The sequence below is a fragment of the Numida meleagris genome, chromosome 6 (genome assembly GCF_002078875.1).
Source record: "Numida meleagris isolate 19003 breed g44 Domestic line chromosome 6, NumMel1.0, whole genome shotgun sequence".
Taxonomy (NCBI): domain Eukaryota; kingdom Metazoa; phylum Chordata; class Aves; order Galliformes; family Numididae; genus Numida; species Numida meleagris.
This window is the reverse complement of record NC_034414.1, coordinates 49236853-49257736: the sequence shown is the minus strand read 5'-3', so window position 1 is coordinate 49257736 and position 20884 is coordinate 49236853. Positions and strand designations below refer to the sequence as shown.

Here is a 20884-nt window from a genome sequence, read left to right as displayed (position 1 = left end):
AGAGAGAGAGAGAAAAAAGGAGAAAAAGTGGAAAAGTCATCTACAATTAGGTTTTGCTGCTGCCTTGAGCAGGAGCCATTTTCAATGTCCTTGGTGGTGGTAGACAGCCCCTAAGCACAGCCTTTCCTCCACACCACACCATAATTTCGTGTCTCATGCTAAGGCCACTCCTGGGCTGGCTGTCAGTTAAGAAACAATTTTTTGAAGGTTAAAGTCAGAATTTTGAGTTGCACTTTTGTGTGTCCCCATGTAGTGTAGACCTCATCGTTTTCTTCTGGGTAGCCGACCTCTTTCCCATCCTCTGTACTCCAAGACCTGTGACTGACCTTCTCCCATACATGAAAAATTCAGCACTAGTTAATTTGCTAAGGCCACTACAGATTGTACTCACTAAGTATGTCCACTCTGTGTCTGCAATCTCTCCTCAGCTATGGATATCCACTTTCTGTCTCTTATCTTTAAGTGAGACTGAAGAAAATTTGACAAGTAGGAGAGTAGAGTGGAGGTCTTGGCCATGGCCAAAAGATATTTTCTCCTTCTTACCCACAAATATCCAAAACTAAATCTGGGCAGTAGGTGAATCTCAGGTTTCACAATCCTGAGATATTTAAGGACTCGAGGTCTGGGTTTCATGCTTGCCTGAGACATAGAAAGCCATAGAAGAAAAATGAAAACATGAAGGCCGTAGATGTAGAAGTTTAATCACTCTGGGCCAGGCTCTGTGCAGGCCCTGAAGTGTCCCATGGTGGCAGGTACACAAATACCTTGAAGGAAATCTGTAGGAGTAGAATCTTTGAAACATAGAATGGCTTGAGTTGGAAGGGACCCCAAAGATCATCAAGTTCCAACCCCCCTGCCACAGGCAGGGCCACCAACATCCAGATCTGGTGCTAGACCAGGATGCCTAGGGCTCCATCCAACCTGAACATCTCCAGGGCAGAGCATTCACAGTCTCTCTGGGCAGCCTGTTCCAGCACCTTGTCACTCTCTCTGTGAAGAAGTTCCCTCTGACATCCAATCTAAATCTTCACACCTTGAGCTTAAAACCATTCCCCCTTGTCCTATCACTATCAACCTGAGAAAAAAGTTTATTCCCCCCCTTTTTATAATCCCCTTTTAAATACTGGAAGGCTGCAATGAGGTCTTCTCACAGCCTTCTCAGCAGGGCGGTAAGCTGGTACCACCCAAGAGAGGCAAGGAAAACGAATGGGTGACTAGGGCATTGGAATACTGTCAGTCACCAAGAGACATGAAACATGAATGTAAAAATGGCTGAAAAAGGTAGTAATATTGCCTCATGCTTACTGAAATATGATTTTTTCCATTTCTGCATTTTGCCCTAGCAGTAAAAAAATTCCACATTTTGGCAGATGATTCACAGAGAAGAAATAACCAGCCACAAATGCCATTTGGCCCAATTAATTATTTCCTCCCTAATCTCCCCACTATAAGTTTATAATAAAAATCATTAGCCAGTATTGATTAAAACCAAAAATTAATAACTCCACAAATTCTACTACTTTCCTAGACAGTTTATTGTAGGATTTGAACATATACAGTCTTTTTTGTCATGTTTTTATCAGTTTTGTGGCCTGAAACTCTTGAATTTGTAGACAAATGCATTAAAAATATGACAATTAAGCTTTGAAATCAAAAGAAATACAAAGTTTAATAAATTATTTACTACGTAAATAAGCTCAGTCTACATAACTCTTCAAGGAAAGTGTTTAAGTCATGATCATACATGATATATAGTAAGTAATATGCCTGGAATCAGCTCTGTAGAGAATGCTGACAGTGAGTGTCCAATTTGAACATGTTAATCCAAACTAAATCTGTATTTTTCCTTTTCTTTCCCCCCCTGCCAAAAAAGCTTCAATATGCATCTGATCTCAGGATATTGGATTTTTTTTTGAGGAAAGAAATAAATGACTTATCTGGGGAATAAACCCAGTCTTCTCTCAGTGTGCTGCTCACCATATATATTGTGCTCAAATAAGGTTCACTGATTCTAATGTAAATCTCTAAAGCTGAACCATGATAATATGAGTTTCTGTATTTTATGTGGTAGGTAAGTAGGTTGTGTCTTTGAAAAAATGTAGTAAGAGAGATTAGTGATTGTACCTAAGGAGAAAGAGAATAGGCTCAAATACCTTTAGGGTCTGAAACTCCTTGACAGACTACGAAAAACTGTTCAAACACATTTGTTTTTGTTCAAAATTGAGATGCATCTCGCAATGTGACTGCTCCCTCCACCTCCATTTTTGCACACATATTTTGTGACATCAAGAGTTTCTATATATGGGCAATTCATACCAGTACAAACCAGATTCCATCAGTATGAAGGGATCTGCATAAGACCCCATCCTTTATATAGATGTCATTGTCAGCACTTCTGGGGAATTTCATTCTTGCAGAAACAGGAATTCATTTCTCTTTGAAAGCAGTCACACTGTAGTACGCTGCTGTTTGATATGATGCTTTCCCACACAGCTTTGCTGCTAACCCCAGATGTCCAATCTGCTTATTGCAGTACCTTCTTCTATCCTGAAGTTAAGGTAGCCAGATTATAGCTCTCCATGCTAGCACAAACAAGTTCAGTGTCTATCAAAGATTCTTCACGTATTCCTCCCCTATACAGCACAGTTCTTCTGCCTACAAAATAGACTGTGGTTTGTGTTGTTCTGATGCTACAACTTGTTAGCAGCATTGACTATAGCAATGACTGCGAAGAGTGACTGTGCAGGATCATACTAAAACTCATGATTTGAGGATGGCTTATAAGAACAGAAAGGAGAAAGGTGGAGCTCTGCATTGGTGTAACAGTTTTGCCTTGTTAAAGCAATTCTGACAAGCTTTCAGGATGGGAATACCATCATAAATTTGATGCCAGAGTGTTGCCCACAGACAGGAGGATTCCAGGAAACGAGCAAAAAATAACATCGGAGGAAGATGTGCTTGACAGCCAAGAACATTCTTGATATTCAGCAATCCAGGTGAGGCTCTGTAGACTGATCAAGCCTCTCAGGCTGTCATTCCTACCGTCACCAATCTTTAAGTTCCTAACTGTGCTCAGAACGATAGGAACATGGTAAGAAGTTCTAGTAAACATCATAGCAATCACTGTAGTAATGTGCTGTTTAATACAAACTCAACATTTATTGGTAATTATGGATATGGAAATATTGACTGGAACACCACCACTTCTCTTCCCCAATTGTAGTTTCCCTTGTGATACTGTGAGTGAGCAATTAGAACCAGAAAGTGTCCTACTGCGGAAGGGGTTATCTTTACAGTCTGCAGGTACTCTTTGCTGATATCTTCCCTTCTCTTTCTTGTTAAGTTACATCCTAGCTCCTTGCTCAGAATAGCTCTAGAAAACAGTACACTTTATGTCCTTTCTCTGCTGGTCCTATTTCTTTTTCTGTGCTACTTGATACAACTTCAAGAAAGTTTTATATCATATAGTTATTGAGAGCCATCAGTCTCTAGCTATGTATCCTAGCTTCACCCAAGTGTTAACAATACACCAATGCTTTGATTGTTAATGACTGATGAGATCATATCTAAGACCAATGTCAGGCTACTCAGGAGGGGGAGGAGAGAACTGTTCCCATTATGGCAAGGCTATATGAGATGGGGTGGAGCCAGCACAGCTGGCCTGATTTAGGCAAGAGGTTATTCCATACCACCTGATGTCATGTGAAAGGTCATAAAGCAATGGGGAGTTGATCAGTAGCTGGCTGCTGCTTGGGAATTGGCTGTGTATATGTTGGTGAGTAGTGAGATGTGTTGTTAGGAGGATGCCAGTCAGCATGTGACAAGTAGTTGCGTCATAGATATGCATTTATATATATAGAGAGAGAGAGAGTGAGAGAGTTATCATTGCTTTCCCCCCCCTTTTAAGTTTCTTTTCCTTTTTCTGTTTTAGTAAATAGTTTTTATCTCAACCCGCAAGTTCCATTTTGTTTCTAAGGTCCTCTGCCTTCACTAGGGCTGGAGTGAGCAAATGGCTGTGTAATGCTGAGGGTTCTGAGCTGCTTGCTGAGTTAAACCACAGCGCTGCATTACAAAGTGCCTATTATGTTTTGATCATGCAGGAAATTAATCCAATTAACCAATAATCTAATCAATTTATAACTATTATCAACATAAATCTCTACAATGTCTTTTTAAAAAATATCAGGGAACTTTTTCAATAAAAATTGTGACAAGATATTTTTGTTGCTACAAATTTAAGAAAAACAGTTTGAGTAGAATGTAATCATTTTTGTTAAAATTAACTAAAAATACATTGTAGTAATTGCAAAGAAAGATAGGCAACGTATCATAGAAGCCACAGGAGCCTCAGTGCCACAAAATATTTTGATAAGATCTGCAGGTGTATCAAGTGATATCTGATACACAGAAAGATTCAAAATTTGTGTAAGGAAGCTGATTTCTCTTTTGCCCCCTTAGCTAGAGAATAGGCCCTTTTTGCCACACAGATCCACAGGAAGTATGACTTTGCTAAATAACAAGGTGTTACACAGGAACTTACAGAGAAGAAACTACCTAGGGAAAAGGTGGAAAAGGAAGGGTAATTGTGGTGTAAGCCCATCTACGCTATGAGAGAGACTAGGAAAACGGGATGACAAATAGTCAGTTGATGGTGTTAATGGATATAACGGATGGTTTCTCCAAAGAACATTTCATTCTATTTCACTTGTCTAATTTCTCCAAGCCTTTCCCAAGGGCTGAGAGACATTGGCTAAGTAGTCTGCAATTCTCAAAAAACAAACAAAAAACAAATATCCCAGACAAATGACAGGATGACTTCTTACAGAATAAAAACGTCAAGGTTTTTGTTTGGGTGTTATCCTAGGAGTGTACCCTGTGCTTACAGAATTTGAGGGCAGGTTAGATTTTTCTGCCATGGGTAAGAGGGGAAAAAAAAACAACCACAATGTGCTGGAAGATGAGGGGATGTGTGTACGCAGTGTACTTCAGGCTAGAGATACTGTACAGTCTTTTACCTAAAACTTTCTGGGCAATTCTCAGAAAACCTTTGGCCCTGGGTGTCTCAATGAGATTATTTGACTAGCCTTAAAGTATCTGAATAAAAAATAAAGAATGATAAAATTGTTAACATCTGAACACGGCTATTCCTTGAACCAAATAATAGGTCAACTAAAGAAATTTTGATTTTATAAAGGTTTCTATCATGCTACAGGTGCTCTCTGTTCTCTTCTTGTTCGTTCTCTTTTTTTTTTATCTTAACGTGCTCATTCCTCTCTAGACTGATACACTACTGTGTCTGTGATAGGCTCTTCTGTGACATGCAGTGGGGTTGTGATGCCCTTTGTGCACTGCACGCCTCTTCTAATTTGCCTCTCAGTCTTTCCTCGGGCAAAGCTCCACTGAGAGACCAGAATTAGCAGAAGTCAAGGAATAAACCTCCTTGGAGTGTATTTTTCATGTGTAAAATTTTATTATTTGCATTTTCTTAGCTGAAAGCATATTTCACGTGCTAGTACCTATGCTACTGGGCTGATGAGGACTTTGTTCAGTTAGAAAGATACTGGAATGTAGTTGTGGCATTCATGGTGGTAAAATAATAGAAATAAATTTTGTTCGTGAGTGTATAATTTCCCTTACAATTACTCTTAGTGTACCTTGATAATGGCCAGCCTTCTCTGACAGTTTTTTCTTTAACTAGATCTCTCATTAATTTAGTAATTTAATTATCTTCTTTCTTAGATTCCTGGTTCAAACTCAAATTATTCCAGCCCCAAGTTGACCATTTTGTCTTATATCTCCACTTTCTTATAGATATAAGTCTGGGAAAATAGCCTGTGTTATTTTGTGTCCATAGCTGTCTAGTTCTGAAGGGTCCATATACCATTAACTCCTCACACACTGGGCAATCAAGTGCTTGTCAATATACCATAATAAATTTAAAAGCCTTAATGAAGACTGGCATTTGGAACTATGATTTGCTGCAAGGAGAGAGTAGGTTAACTGTAACATTGCTAATACTTGTGTATGTGTAATGTTCAGTATCAAACAGACCCAAGGCAATCACCAGGAACACTGGACTGGTATTTGGGATTGATAATACAGCACAAATGCAATGGAGCTCCTTCTGATGTACCAAGACATCACCTAATTCATGTATTCATATGATAAGCTTTAATTTTTTATCCTTGCATTTTCTCTCAACGAGTTAGTTACAAATTCCTTCATGTAAGTTTATTGAAGGTATTCTGAAACAATATAATTTTCATCTGGAGAATTTTGTGGAGCATTATGTATTTCAAGACTTAGAAATGTTCCTAAACTTTGTCTAAATTTATTCATGATTGATTTTGTAATTTTTATATCGTACCAATAGTTTACCTTAAATATTTTTTTCTGCCTAAATACGTTCACAGAATCTCCTCATCTCCTACCATACTTGTTGATGCTATTCAGCCAACTCTTTTAGTAATGAACTGTCGCATTTACAAGGCATCCATGGTGGGTGAGTACTTTATGAATGTTACTGGTGAGTTTGTCAGCAGACTCTGAGGTGTCACAAGAACAGCAGATTCTTGGGAATAGGTGCAGAAAGGTGCCTCAGGCTGGCTAGAGGCTCTTCAGACTGTTTCTAGGAGAACTGAGCTATAAGCACCAGCAGTGACAGAGAGAAACAGCAGGACATGTTTATCTTGGTCCCCATTCTACTTTCTGTCTGGTATTCTCATCATAAAGGGCAGATGGAGAAGATTGTGGCATAGATACAATTGCTACTGGAAGGAGTACCTGCCATGGGGATAGATCAATAGATATTTAGAGAGGAATACCCAGCCAGCGTGTTTTACACTGTAAAAGAAATGATTTTTTTTTATTTGGTTTGCTTTGGAGATAGCTTTTGCTTGTGATTGAGTCTAGTCAGACCTTGGAGTGTAACAGAGGACAAAGTACATTTTTTGTTGTAGAAAGAACCCAGGGGCTTACCTGATCTTTGCTATGAGATTAGATTTACTTCAGGAATGCTTGAACTTGGCCTTGATAAAAAGACTTCAACTGCCATATCCTGTCCTCTAGGCTTTTGTTACGCTCCCCATGTCCTGCCAATGGCACCACTTTCCTGTGTGGAGATTCTCTGTAAGCAGGATATTATCAGATGCCCTCCATCATTCTCACACTTACGCTGGAATGACCAAGAGTCTTTCAAAATAATTCAAAATCTAGTGCCAGCTGAGGCTAAAAGCCACTTCTGTGTGGATCGCCAATTTACTCCAAATTCCTGTATTGTGGAAAAGTAGAAGCCCTGAGGACCAGGTATCACAATTCTTGATATATCATCTTAACAATTTTTTAAATAGCACATACACATCACATACTTTATTTGCTAAAATGGATTTTTTTTTCAAATAATGTAAACTAAAAGGTGCCATTTTGAGTACGTTTTTAGAAGAAGAGTTGTCCTGCTCTGGACTGCTACTTGTCCCTATTTGTTTGCACAGCCACATGCCCAGAGCATAAATGCAAGTCTCTTAGGAGGTGAAGAAGTTACGGCATGAAGTTGTGAGAATATGGCCTTTATCTGAATAGTATTGTTCTGAACTCTGTGCTACATGATGAGGAAGGACTAAAAAGCCTGGACACCCAGACAAAAAGAGGGCCGTTTAGCCTTTTCTCTGAAGTCTAGGATCCTTGCTGAGGGATTATTTTATGCAGGCCCCTGTTTTGGCTAAGGGGGTCTGGTTTTTACTCAAAGCCAGGCAGCAGATGTCAGGCCTCAGAATTGCTCACAAAATGATGACCTTGCTGGGTCAAGGCCCATACAACCTGCTTTGCCTCAAGCTGTGTCAAACACAAGCAGTAGACTTTCCCCTGGAAGGCCTGTCTCAGCAACCAGCTATCCCCAATTTTTCCTGTAAATTGAATTCCTTGTGAAATTCTACAGCTCTGAGAAAAAAATCCTGACAGTTAACTTGGCTTTTTCTTTTTACTTAAGTAATGAATAAGGCAGTGAAGGTTTTTTAGGGGGTAGAGGTCTAACACATTATTATGCTATTTTGTAGTAACAATTTATATTGTCAGCAAAGTTAGTTTGGGGTTTGCATATGTAACTAAAATATGTTAGTACAGATAGTGTCAAATATAGCCATGATATGCTCGAACACGTGAATTTGAAAAAGAGGGCAGTGTATGAATTGCAATCTATAGCAAATTCACATTGTGTATTGGATGTAAATATCTTTTCCATGATGATCTTTAGAGGGGAAAGACCATCTACAGTGATTAAGAACAGCAAATTATATTTGCCATAGTTATTGTCTTATTGGGAAATACTCACAGTCAAGGGTTTAAAAATGTAATAAAAAGTGGATCAATATGTGTTTGAGGATTTCATCAATTGCATATTAACAGCGCTAGTCCTTCTGACCTCTTTTCTTTGAGCTATTCCCTCGATCAGAGCAAAAACGATTTAATAAATTACAGGTTTATTCGTCTATGTGCTGAATTCCATTTTATGTTTCTTTTTTCTTGCATACAAAACTGAAAAACAATGCATGATTCCTGAGCATGCTTCTTTAGGTTTCTTATAGTAACAGACAAATGTATTTCTTACAAGCAAAGATTTCAGCCCAATTTATGCATTGTAAATATCATAATATCATAGGGTTTTAATTCAACCAAAAGATATTTAACTTTTCACTTAATACCTGTAAAGTTCAGCAAATCAATGCTGGCTAACAGTTTTCTCAATGAATGTATCTGTTTTGTGCAGGCAAAATTTCTACAAGTGGATTATGCAGTTTTGGTAAAGTCTTTTTTTTTACTTCCTTTTGTGCTTTTGTTGCATAAAGGTCACTGCAGGTTGTAGTCACATCGCAAACCTCATCTGCCTTCTGCATTTTTGCTGAGCTGCATGTGTCTGAGTGGGTCATCAGGATGATGTTCCTTAAAATAAAATGTTTTGTAGGATGAGAAAACACTACATTTACAATACATACAGTCTTCTTAAGACTACATCAAAATGAGAAAGAACAAATAGGAAAGAGATTTCTCTTCTGTTTTGTATTCTCTCCTGAAGAAATCAGGCACAACATGCTTTTCAGGAGTGAAATATTTGCTACCAAGTCATCTACAGAGATCTGAGTTCTTTCAATGACAGAAGAACAGAGGTAGATTCAGAGAGATCTTAGCGTCTTTTATTTTGAAACAATTCATATTTTGTGAAGAGAACAGCTTAGAATGAAACTACTCCATGGATAGCTGTAATAGCAGTAATGCATACATTTATTTATCCCGACATTTCTTGACAGTTTACAGTGAAAATCCTAATCTATATTAGAAATAATCATCTAACTATCATGAAAGTTTGTAGCTGAAGATCAGACTCTTATATATGGGCCCTATCTTAATATCATTTGATTTAACAAACAACCTTACTGATTTTGTGAGGATGGTTCCACTACAGAAAAAGAACTTCACCACAGTAAGCAGAGAAAAGGTGAAAAGATATCCTCTTTAAATCATAACACAGAGCTGAGATGAAAACCGATATGGAGCCCTGTGACTGCAAGAACAGCATGATACTACATGCCTGGAGTTGTATGGGTGGTAGATTTCCCCATTCTAGAGGAATATAACAAATACATTTTTTGTATTAAGGTAATCTGACAAGCTCAGCTTGAAAATAGATATACTTTGTTCAAAGGAACCAAAGGGCTAGTTTTGGGGTTTTTGTCATGTGAGTGAGAGCACTGTAATTTGAAATTAAATGAGGCTTTTAAAAGTTGGAATTTTAATGCTTTTTTGATGCAAAGATACAAGAAAAGGCATCTTACGCAAGTAAAACCAAATTATTTTAGTTGCATCTTCCTTGAGTCAGAATTCAATGCCTCAGAGTAGATCCAACTTTAAGTCTTCTATATAATATCTCAAATGATTTATTAGAAGCAACCTTGCCTTTTTTGGTAGCACTCAGGAGATCAGTGTTGCGTCAATCCAGACCATATTTAGTCTCATATATCATACTTAAAAAAAAAACCCTTGTAAATAGTAGTTCACAGATCTAGACTGATTAGAAGTATTTTTGGTGCTTAATGATAAACAGTGCATAGAAAGACTCAACATACAGTTATAAAGATGTCAGTCATGTAGACACATGCATGATTATATAATAGAGGTTGTGGTTTTACATTTACTAACCTCAGAATCTCTGATGTTTAACAGATTGACTTTATGCAATTCCTGATCATCTCTTCTTTAAACAAGATCTTAGCATAGTCAGATTTTCAGTTGATTGGCAGACTCTTCCATACCGAAATACTAAATTCTTTGAATCCATATTGCTCTCTTAATTTCCCATTGCACTGCATGGAAGACATTCACATCAAGACTAATGTCCACTTTGAGGAAAGGGATAACTGTTTTTTCAGCTTCCTTTTCTGCTAGGCTTCTTGTAATATGGAATATATAAAGTATGTATTTGCTTTGCTTTCAGAGTCAGGGCAGAATCCTGTGTGTGAACATTGCAAGTAGCATCTGTCCTCTATTTCAATGTCCACCATATACACTTTATTTCCTACTGACCAACAGCAACTTCTTACATCACCTTGAATTTAGCTAGAGATTTAGTTAATATGAAAATATGTAGAATGGTGGTGGATGTTTACAGTGTGTAATGGTGGAATAATATGGACCTAGGGGTCCATTTTAAATCACAATGGGGGGAGATTGCCATAGCCTGTAGTAAATGAAGTGCTTGACTCTGCATGGTTAACTCTGAATAGTACTTTTCTGTGAACATATTATTAACTGAATGTGAGCAGAGATTGCAGGAAGCGCTACATTCAAGATGAGCTGTGATCCAGGATCCTAGGAAGGCACCACAATACATATGCTTTATTGTTCTTGAGTTGGTGCCTGTCTCCTTACTAAGTGGTAAAAGTGAAAACTGCCATTTTCCCACCATTATTATGAGCAGCAGTCTCTGGGGACAGTTTCTGATCCAGTATGTGTATGATTTTTAATCCGAATACGTGCATGAATCTAAAATCACAAGTCACTTTTTTAGAGTACCTAATCAGTGATATCATTACTTTTGTTTTCAATATAGTAACAACTTGAGGTGACAACAGAGTCAAAGCTCTCACTGCTGATTCTGGAGCCAATATTATATCTTTAGGCAAAATAGGCAAGTCAGAGAAACACTGGAAAGGAGAAGGTACTACTGACTTTTTTCTGCCTTTTTGGAACCAGGGCACAGAGCGAAGAGTGCTCCCTTTCAGCAGGGACCCTATGGAGAAACGGGGCCTGAATACAGATGCCCTAAATTCCAGTGCAATTAAAAAGTTAATCTTCCCTCATGGTAGGTCAAACTGTACCTGAGATATATCCATTCAAACCCTGGGAGCTGAGAGATGGATTTGGCCCTGTGTCCAATCTGTGCCTTCCTTCAAAAGACACCAGCACTGTGAGGAAGCTAGTCATCTAAGGATGCCAAAATTTGCTGCTCTGGGAATGAACAGGAGCAGACAAAAATGAAAACAACTTAAAAAATTCAATTAGATTAACAGGGACAAGTGGGTTAGGGCTTTCACAGCCGTTCCTGAGCAACAATTTATTCCTACAGTGGTGCGAGTGACTCAAGCCAGCGGTCAGCAAGCTGACAAATCTGTCAGCTTTGCTGGGTGGCTGTCAGTCAAACCAGGTGCCCGCTGTGTGTTGTGGCGCTCCTTGTATTAACACCCTGCTGGGATAATTCTTTTTTATCCTTTTTTTTTTTTTTGCCACCAAGAGGGTCTGCCACCACACTGCTGTTTTTCATCTTGTTAATTGAGTCATTTATTTCGTTAAAAGGTGAAACTTTATCAGGGTTTATGTGCCAAATGTGAGAAGGCATATTTAATGATACATCAAATGTTAGAAGCATGCAGGTGCCTCTGTGCATGCTCTTTAAAATTCTGAGAGGAGATGTAGCTCTTGTAAATTAAAATCACCTGATATTAACTAAAAATAGGCATTTTGTTCCCAGGCAACAATGCAAATACCCTGTGTGTGTGTGTACATGTTTGTTACTAAATATATAAAGCACATAGATATTTATATTTAATTTTCAATCAGTAGATTAATCCATCTTTGAAAACAGATAACTGGAGGGATAAACAGTACAAGAGAAGAATCCAAAGTTACATTAAAAAAAGTCGGTAACTCCTTGAGTGGCAGCTAAAAATAACGTTTGAAAAAAACTTCAGACTCTCTAAAGACTATTTTCTTGTTCCTGAACCACTCTTCCTAAGGTAATTGGCTCATTTTCTAGGTATTTCTTAAGCAGCTAAGATGTTTCATTTAATACCTGTGTTAGGAAGACCGCTTAATTAGTAGTAACACCCTGGGCAAGCCTGCAGTGAAATTGAAGAGAACATTTCCGCTGCTGTCAGTGACCATTGACTTGTACCATGTGGCTGAAATCTTCAAAGCAACCTAAACTCTATTGAAAACAAACAGGAGTTGTACTCATCCTCCCCAGACATTCAAGAAATCAGTGTGAGTTCACCATCAAGTAGGTGGATCCTTACAGACACAAAATGACAGAAAAACTCCATGCAGGAGGATATCTCAGAAATAAGGAAAGCTGTTTGCTGTAACCATTAATTTCTACATAGCAGTGAGGTTGTTAGGTGATAGTAGTGAAAGATTAAGTCTGTCCTTTACTTTTACCTCTTGGCAAAACTAGAGGAGACTGATAACACCAGCAGACTGTGTCTTTCCCTTCAACAGAGCTGTGTGATTTCTGTGTGTGTGTGTGTGTATATATATATATATATATATATAAACAACCCAAATTACTTAATCCCATTAAGAAGCAAAAATTGAGTCTGGCTTTGGTATCTATATTCTGCCTTTCCATTTGAGGTTAGTAACCTCTTCCCCAGTTCTTGTCCCCCTTGTGATCATCAAGCTTTCATTAGTTTAGGAGGACTAATACCATCTGTGTCTGAAAGACATACTCCTACATGGTTGGTTTATTTTTTTTGCAGCTACCAAGTTCTCCCTGCTTTCCAAGGCTGAGAGTAGGAGAATGGATCTGAGATGAGGCCATTAAGATCAGGTCAGTGTTTCTGAACCCAACTAAATGTGTGGATAGGTTGTGTAGGGGTTCCTTGCTTTGATTTCAGCGTTAGTCACTGTGCTCATTTACTGCTTGAAAGTGTTCTAGTCCAGGTGAGTAGTTCTCATTCAAGCCGCAGAATTAGTTTACAAAGATGTACCAGAATACTTTCCACCTCTCTGACTTAATATCCTTGTTCTTTTCTCACGTTGTCCCACAGTGAAAGCGTGTGATAATTTAGATAAATCTTAGGTTTTGTTGTAATAGCCAACAAGCATATTCTCTATGAAGAAAAGCACTGTGCTATCTGCTTACATTTCTCCAAAATGGTTGAACTGCAGTTCACCTTTTGAATGGCAACTTCTTTCTCAATAAACCCACTCCTGTGTGGGTTCACAGTCCTTGCTCTTCTGTGAGTGACAAAAATAAATGTTCACTGTTTTTCAGTTCAGACCCAAACAAGCATAAGGAGCATAAGCCAAAGTCATTCCTAATAAATGTTACGGTACCAGGACTGCTAAGAGGTGATAATTTCAAGGGTGATAATTTCAGCTTGCTCTCTACAGTGACCTGAAAGGAGATTGTAGCCAGGTCAGGCTAGGACTCTTCTCCCAGGTAACAGTGAAAGGACAAGAGATCATGGCCTCAAGTTGAGCCAGAGGAGGTTCAGGTTGGATATTAGGAAAAATTTCTTCTTAAAAAGAGAAGAAGGCATTGTGAAGTATTGGAACAGGCTGCCCAGAGAAGTGGTGGAGTCACTGTCCCTGGCGCTTTGCAAGAAAAGCGCAGATGTGCCACTGAGGGACATGGTTTAGTGGGCATATGTGATGAGTTGGTGGTTGATTAATTGGTGGTCTTTTCCAACCTTAATGATTTTGTGATTCAGAGAAAATATGAGTTCACTGTGCTAAATCTTTGCCTTTGGCTATCAAAGTAAACTATACTTTTTCTTTCTTATAGGACTTTGTCATAAATGTTAATTGTTGCACCAGTGAGATGTTAGGTAGATTTGAATTTTATTTACAGCTGAAGAAGCCAAGTTACAGAAAAAAGTGTGCAAGAGGTCAGTGACAAAGGCTGATACTTATTTCCCACTAGCTTAGACTTTCCATAATTTCTGAAGAAAGCAGAAAGACAATGACAGCATGCAGTTCCAGCACCCTTTACTTTGTTCATTGTCCTCTTACTTATATGCAGCATCTGTGAGTCAGTTTCTCCCCTACTACTGCTCTTTCCACCAATCAGCCTGTCCAGCCTACTCCAAAATCTCTGGACTTTCAAAGAGAAAACTTAGTCAATCAGAGGTTACTAGTGTCAGCAGAAACATGAGCATCTGTAAGGGAGAACACTATATGCAGTCAAGTGCTTTTAGAAGACAAGATCTGAACATCTCTAAAACTTGTTGCTATTTCTTCTTATGTACCGAGAAGAAACTTTTAATCAAGGGTATGAGTTAGAAACTCTTTGCCAAACACTTATCATACTCTATCATGCTATTTTCTGAAGATTAGAGATGGCCATGACATTTTCCTTTCATGCAGCACTTTATAATATGCAACAAACTTTGGTTTTGCTTTCAGTTAAGTTATTCAGCATTTTTTCCAGCTGCCTCAAGTAAGAAATGTTATCTCAGTTTCTTTGAATTGTAAAGCAGTTGCCAAATGGAAGCAAGGTGTCACTTCTGACCCCCTCTTTTCCCTCCCTTTAAGTCTGCACTTTTTATGATCTTTACTTAAAAACATAGGAATCGCTTCAGAAGTGAGGATTGGAAATTTATCAGTTTAGAAAAAGTTGTCTTCTCTTTGCATGTTTTGAAAATATAGTCATAGGAAACCAAAGTATTCATCTGGGAATCTGATTTTTGAAATATAAATCCTTTGTCATATTTACTGTGTTTGGGAATTTTCAAATTAATATGATCGCACAAAATTAGATTCAAATCTATAGTTCATCAAGTGGTGACTAGCAGCGATTCACACCCCAGATTCTTTCTTACAACCTGATGCTTGTGATTAATACCCTGCTAAGGTTAGGTCGATTTCTTTTCTTACATCCTCTCTATATCAAGCTTACCACAGCTTACACACTGTAATAAGATAAAACCAGCTTAGGTAAGTAAAGCCATAATCTGACAAAAAGCTGGGCCTGGAGGCCTTTTTCTTAGATTTGGGTCATGATCATGGTCCCACTTACTACTGGCCCATCAGGCAAAAACTAATGATTGTAAAATTGCCATTAGTTACCAGGGTGGCCTCAGGCCATAATATCTCAGCTAATTTTGAACTCCGCTGATAGCTTTGCAGGCTTTGTGTCTGAAGATCAGCAGTTAGCTTTCTGTTAAGGCAAACTTCACACCACTGACTGAGTAATATTAAATTATCCATGTTATCCAATATGTAAAGCTTTGGTAACAATGAAGCCTAGAGTTCAAAGTGAAAGACTTTGACTAAGAAAGTGAAAAAGAGCTTGTCCATCATAGCTTCCTCAATCGCAGTGTTGACCAGTTATGAAGAAATCAGTTTCATTTCCACCATGGAGTCTTTTAAACATACTCTATACTTGCTCATGTAGATGGAGGGCGATATATCAAAACAAAGTTTTACTTAGGATCTACTTGCTGATGCTTGATTTCACTACTTTGTGAGAAGAAAAAAGTGAGACCCTTGCCAGTAACTCCACAGTCAGAAAACAAATATTGCTACTGTTTGAAAATAGAAAAGTCATATTGAGCACACTTTTGAAAATACCCATTTTTGTTACTGAGCACACTTTTGACACACATTTAAGTCAGTGTATTGACATTTATTTCATGAGGCTTGTGATCATGTTTTATGGTGACATAAATATAGTTTTCTGGGTGCTACCAATAACGAATTAGAAATGTTGTAATTGCATAGGGATGTTTTCATCACTTTGAATTCAGTTGTATGTGTGAGTGCCTCATCTTCTGTTTACCTCATTATTAAATTCAGTGGTCTCCTTCAAGTGGTCAGCATTTGTATGTGTTTGACAAGCAGAAACACACTTAGCTTGTGTGTGTAGCTCAGTGCCATGCTGCGCAGAAAGACTCAGCTAATGTGAAACCAGCTAAGTTAAGCTGTGACCACAGCACCACTATGGCTAAATTACAACCAGTAGCATAGACTGGCTGCAGGAACAGCATTTGTGCACATTTGTAATAGGTGTCATCTCCTTCTGTATGTCTTGAAAGCAAATTTGGTATCTCAGACAACACAATGTTGTAACAGTGGGTTAACTGATGATCAGTTTCCTGGACTTGTGTTTCATTGTCTTTATTCCTCTAATTATTCCTTATCCTCATCTTCATTCTTATTCCTCTTTTCTGTATTGTAGTAATCCTTTCACACTACAGTAATGATTCATGGGCCTAAAAAGTATTGTAAGCAGACAATAAATAACAGATTGTTCCCCAAAGGACACAGCAGAGGAAAAAAATGCCCTCAGAAAAAACTGTTGCCTTCTTCGCATTGTGCCATATTTCCTAATGTACAAAGAGCCAACATATAATGTATACTGGAGTCATCTCTCCTGATGGTTATTTTCAAAACTCATTGATCAGTAAAGTCCTCTGAATGAAATAAGGCATTTGGCAATGAATGAGTTATGGATATGCTGTTATGATTAATTAACACCTTGACCAAATGTTAAAGCAACCTTTTCGATGATATGCCAGGATGGTTTCTACTACAGCTAGAAAAATAATACAAATACAAAGGGGTTAAGTATGTATCATAAGGTTATTCTTATTTATTTGCTCCTTCAATATTTTTGGTGGGAAAAAATGTTCCCGGTATTTTAGCTGGAAAAACATCATATATTTTTAACTTTTTTTTCATAGCAGTGCATAATCATGCCTCCCTATCACACTTTTTTTCCTTTATTTCCCTCCCTCCGCTTTGCTTATCACTTTTTTCTATTTTTTTCCTGCTTTAAAGTAGGAAGGAAAGGACAGAGTGTAGTTCCCAACCCCTCAAAAATACTCAAATCAAGCTAATGAAAATGATACACGCTGTATTTTTTTTCAGTTAAAAATGTAGAAGGAAAAAATATGAAAGATATCCAAATTTTTCTCCTCAAAAATTTTCTTCTGTTAAGGTCATTTTTATTTTTTCAAAAGTTTCTTAAAAGCATTATTAACATCTTATTTCTGCATTTGCACACATACTTTTAAGCAGATGTATTTCAATTTTTCTAATCATAACTCTAATTTTTTTTAATGTAAAAGCTAACTTTTATTTCTGATTAAGAAATGAGCTACATAATTTCCACTTTTCCATAAATCTACTTTAGCAGAGCACTCCCTGGGCAGAACACTACACATTCCTCCTGAAGTCAGTAGCATCCTTTCCCATTCTCTTAATGGTGGAGTATGATCTGGTTCTTTAAGACAATTTTGAAACAGAGTCTTTACAACGTGAGCAAATGAAGCTGTACCAGAGCTTCCAATCTTTTATATTAATTTTGCAAACAATTTTAAGTCAACTTTGGTCTAGAAATGCTACACAAATTTCTACAACTGTGATGTTATTGTAGTGACTGCGTCACGTCCCGTGGAGTTTATACAAATGGAAATGAAGAGGTGAAATCCCAACCTATTGGGTACTGCCCACCCTTCCTTGTACCTGTACCCATAATGTCCCCTGTATTCTCTTCCCTGTGCTGATGAGTGCAGATAAACACAATGGCACATCTTGATGCAAGCACAAATGCAAAAGCAGTTTTGTTAATCTCACATTCACAAGTAGCATTAATTGATTAAATGTGTTCTCCTTTGAAGAGAATTTAAATAATTTCTGAAAGCTCCACAAATATCTCATGAACTCTGTGTCAGACATCGCCTTGCTTGAGTTATTGGTCTTTTATGCACCAACTTTGATCCTATTTTGTAAACTACTGTTTTTATCAATGCATCTTCACAGTTAACAAATAATAACTTAGATAAAATACATTGATACTAAGACATTAGGTTTGCAAGGATGATGCTTATCATTTATATGTGAGCCCACACAAAAATGCATTTTATTTTGAAAGACTTAAGAAGTTAAATATTTTAATGAATATTGCATCCTGGAATTTTGTTCTTTCTAAAGGCTTGTCACATTGAACTTTATGTGAATTGTGTGCGGAGGCATGTGAGAAATTCAAAGAGAGAAAGAAGCATAAATACATTTTAATATTACCAATTTTTCTTAAAGTTAGCATTTTATATTTAAGAATTTCACTTAACTATGTACCTTCATTATGTGCACATACAAGGTATATATGTTAAAGACATAGATAAAGGAGAAATAAGTATGGTATAAATATTATATATCTTTGTTTAGAAGCTACTCTGGTTTAGTAGCTGCACCTTAAACCATGCACCTTTACTATGCAAGCCGCAGGGGAAAGTAATTAAATTTAATAGCTGCTGCCCTCGTTTTGAAGTCACCCTCAATATAAAGCTGCACAGGGAAGTAATTAAATTTAATAGAAGCTGCGTATTCTAAACAAAGATATACGGTATGAAGTCCATATAGTTGTTGGAAAAAGTTAATTTCCATCGGTAGCTGGCCTGTAATGTGAAATATTCATTGTTTTGTAATTGTTTGAACAAAATCTTGTCTGTATCTGAAATGATGAAGGATCTGCACATGTACTTGGATACTACTGTAACAGGAATAAGAACAACAATAATAAAAGAATGAAGAACAAATTAAGATTATAAAAGAAGCACCCCCAAAAGTCACATGTTAATATTCCACTCTCATTTTCATCAATCACTGAAGCAATACCCCCTAGATCAGTGCATTAACTTGTTTATCTTTTACAACGAGGAAAAACTTCATAGCTTCATCATTCATTCCAGAGTGAGGGGAGAAAAAACAAAAGGCAGCCACCGAAATTTGCATGGTGCTCAATTATACATTAGTGAACATCACTTGGCAATCTGTTCATATCAATTTAATTGGATTTTAATACTGCCTCTGATCTTGTTTTCTAATTAACAGCAGTGCCTGGCAATAAAGCAGAACCATGCACCCAGCAACACCTTTGATCTCAACCATATGGAGCTCCTCCGTGCTCTTGAAAAAAAAAAAAATTTCCCTTGCCTCCAATCCAGGCCGAGAGATACTGGGGCCCCCAGATGGCCAAATACCACTCATGACTGCGACTTCATTGACTATTTTCTTTCCTGATTGATCCTGATTGAAAATAAATAAAACATGCACTTGGAACTGGATGCAAATTGGTGTCACAAGCTTTTGGTTATGCCGATCATTCTCTCTGCTCCTTCTTTAGATGACAAGTACTTAAGAAAACATTAACGGACTCAATGGTCTGTATTTAGGAACATAACTTTATCACAAGGACCTTTTGTCTTGCGTGTAGTTACTGCCCTACCATAGCCACATTTTCAGCTGGGATTGAATTAAGCTTACTGTTCATTATTTATATTTCTGATATTATAATTGTAGTGAAACTATTTCAGCATGATTTATGCTCAGCAGTTTGATTCATACCTGCTTTTGATGATTTGCACTTGATAGTTGGTTCCTTCTTTTTTTTGGGACCCCTGTGTGAAAAGCATGCAGAATGGAGCTCTGATCTTTGTTTCCTGAATAGTTCTGACTTCAACTACAGTATGCTTGAACAGAGCAAATGTTGGCATGTCGTATGTAAGATGTTCTCCAGCCAGAGTTTTCAACAGTTCTCTGAGAACTACTAAGAATTGACATGGTAGTTTTCTTGAGTTCAAAAGGAGACATTAAAAATGATCTAGAATTTTACCTTATAAAATGGAATTTCCTAAAAAATTAAGTGCTATAAAATGTTTTATTTGTCTTTGTAGGGGGTAGGCAGTAAACAACTAGAGGGAAAAACATTGCTGACTTCTTGTGGCTTACATATTGCATAATGATAACACAAAGAACAACTATTGTTTCTGGTTCTTGGATGAAGCATCTCTAGCTGTGAGTAGTCATGCTTCTCTTCATTCTCCTTTCACTTTTTGTTCCGAAAATGCCACCTTAGCCCGTACTATGATTTGAATACAACTCACAAGCAAGGTCAGGTCATTCTCAAACAAAAGACTTCCAGCAAACACCCTGATGTGCTGCTGTAGGAGCTGGTGTTGCTGACTTTGCAGGTGACATCTTTCCCTTTGTGTTAACTCCAACCACTGTGCTGTTACGGACACTGGCTCCAGGGCAGCTGCTTTTCATCCGAGATGCAAACCAACACCCTGCCCACTTGTATTCATTACAGAACTAGCAGACCTATGCAGCTTTGTTTGTAAAACCCGTGGTATCTATACACCGTGTACGTTACACTCTGCCATCTCCTTTGGATTCAGCTAGGTGCTTTCCTTTGCACAGATCTGAGCTGTCAGACAATATTGTTTGTACAGTAATAAACTGCTGCTGTGCACTGACACATGCTGGCAAAACTGCACTAAGTGATGCTTCTTCCTTCCCTGCTCTGAGATCCCCATTTGAAAGTTCTCATAGACAAGAAAAGCATATTCTCTTGATTTTGTTGAAGTAGTTTATCTTTTTTGTGTCATCTTCAAAACCTATCTGATTCAATATATTTACTTTTAAACTTAACCATTTCATAAAACAAATTTGATTAGAATTTGTGTGGCCTCCACTTACGTGGAGATATGCTGATATGTACCAGCCAAAGGTCAGAGCCAATGAACCAGTAAATAGTAAAAATAGTCATAGACAGGACATGGACAATGAATCCATGAAGCTGTTAGGTTATCTTCCTTGCAAATCCAGAGTC

General features: G+C 37.7%; 1 long non-coding RNA gene across 1 annotated transcript; it reads left to right on the top strand.

The window, feature by feature from the left end:
- On the top strand, positions 3704-19373 carry LOC110401797. Its single transcript, XR_002440614.1, has 4 exons — positions 3704-3775; positions 6414-6502; positions 13023-13093; positions 19105-19373. It is a non-coding gene; the product is annotated as an uncharacterized LOC110401797 (long non-coding RNA).